The sequence below is a fragment of the Phoenix dactylifera genome, chromosome 13 (assembly GCF_051530095.1).
Source record: "Phoenix dactylifera cultivar Ajwa chromosome 13, Ajwa_hap1_PhDact_Kaust_v1.1, whole genome shotgun sequence".
NCBI lineage: Eukaryota > Viridiplantae > Streptophyta > Magnoliopsida > Arecales > Arecaceae > Phoenix > Phoenix dactylifera.
In genome coordinates this window covers 11,955,429-11,957,500 of record NC_143202.1, presented here as the reverse complement: position 1 = coordinate 11,957,500, position 2,072 = coordinate 11,955,429, and the positions used below count along the sequence as shown (strand labels likewise).

The 2,072-nt window shown below is 40.4% G+C and overlaps 1 non-coding gene across 1 annotated transcript; it reads right to left on the bottom strand.

Moving 5' to 3' along the window:
• Nucleotides 1–230: 230 nt before the first annotated feature.
• LOC120105538 (small nucleolar RNA R71) lies at nucleotides 231–339 on the bottom strand. Its single transcript, XR_005507923.2, has one exon. It is a non-coding gene; the product is annotated as a small nucleolar RNA R71 (small nucleolar RNA).
• Nucleotides 340–2,072: the final 1,733 nt, after the last annotated feature.

The window sequence follows — 2,072 nt, the reverse complement described above, 5'->3', positions numbered from 1 at the left end:
GGGTTAGAGTCCGAGAGTCCGTATCTTCATTTAAAGGATTTTGAAGAGTTGAGCATTACATTTAGAGTGCCGAACGTCACCGAGGATGTCCTCAAGCTGGCATTGTTTCCTTTCTCTCTAAAGGATAAGGCCAAAACATGGCTAAACTCTTTGCGACCTAGATCAATAAGAACTTGGCAAGATATGCAAAGAGAATTTTTAAAAAAGTTCTTCCCCACACAAAGGACCAAACTTTTTGAAAAGACATATCAGCAATTTCCAACAAAAAGATAATGAAACATTTTATGAATGTTGGGAAAGATTTAAAGACCTTCTTCTCTCATGCCCTCATCACGGATTTGAAACTTGGAGAACCATTAACTTCTTTTATGAAGGTTTATCTCCACAGTTGAAACAGTTTGTAGAGACCATGTGCAATGGTAGATTTTTAGAAAAACACCCTGATGAGGCGTGGGAGTATTTGGATTCCCTTGTTGAAACTGCCCAACTTTGGGATAACGGGGATAGAAACAATAAGTCTTTACCTAAGCCTACTAGCTCTGTACAAGGAGGCCTTTACAACCTCAAAACTAAGGATGATCTTCATGCTAAAATGGCAGCCCTCACTAGGAAAGTAGAAGAAATTGAGCTTAGGAAGGTTGAGCCTATCAAGACTATAGAGCTTAGAAACGAGTGTTGTGGTATCTGCGATATGTCGGGTCATACCACTACAGATTGCCCCACCATACCGGCATTCAAAGAAGTCTTGCACGATTAAGCAAATGCTATGAACTCCTACCAAAAGCCTTATAGCGATCCATACTCGAATACCTATAACCCTGGTTGGAAGAATCATCCAAATTTTAGGTGGAGAAATGATCATCGTCAACAGTCACACCATTCAGCTCCTCCACCTGCACATCCTACTTTTGCATCACCACCCTCCCAAAAGCCGAATATCGAGGATACCTTGCAATCTATACAAATTTTTCTACAAGGTCAAGCTAATATCAATGCTCAAAATACTCGAAATTTTGAAGATATAAGGAACCAATTGTCAATGTTGACTACCGTCCTAAGTACCCAAGAGAAGGGTAAGCTTCCAGCTCAACCCCAACCTAATCCACAAGTGCACGGTAGTAATAATACGGCTTCTTCTAGTTCGCATGCAAAACATGCAAAGAGCATCATGACTTTGCGTAATGGGAAAGTCATTGATCAGACCGTTCCATTGAGACCGCAGATCACTTCTAATTCTAACGCTCCCAAAGTCGATGAAAGGGACAAAGAAGAAGTTGAGGTCCCAACTTCTACCGAGAAAGTTGAATGTCCTTTTCCTCCACCTTTCCCATAACGGTTAAAGCCATTGCAAAAGCTCGAATCTAATTCTGAAATTCTTGAGCTTTTTAAGCAAGTAAAGATCAACATACCTCGTCTTGATGCAATCAAACAAGTACCCTCATATGCCAAATTTTTAAAGGACTTGTGTACAGTCAAGCGCCGATTAAATGTTAAGAAGAAGGCATTTTTAACTGAAAATGTGAGTGCTATTTTGCAGCACAACATTCTCCCTAAATTTAAGGATCCAGGTTGCCCAACCATCTCATGCATCATAGGCAACTTTAGGATAGAGCGAGCATTGCTAGATTTAGGGGCAAGTGTGAATTTGTTGCCATATTCTGTATATGAGCAACTTGGTCTAGGTGAGTTGAAGCCAACCTCTGTCACTTTGCAATTAGCTGACAGGTCAGTTAAAATTTCGAGGAGGATTATCGAGGATGTATTGGTCCAAGTAGACAAGTTCTATTTTCCTGTCGATTTTATCGTATTGGACACACATCCGGCTTCGAACTCACAGTCTCAAATTCCGGTCATTTTAGGACGTCCATTCCTTGCAACTTCTAATGCATTGATTAATTGTAGGAATGGTGTCATGAAGCTTTCTTTTGGTAACATGACCCTGGAACTTAACATTTTTAATGTTTGCAAGCAACCCAATGATCACGAAGAGAATAAGGTGGTTGATTGGGTTGAAACCATCGCGGAGGAATATTTGTTAGCTGAAGCATTTAACGATCCATCCGCGATAGTTT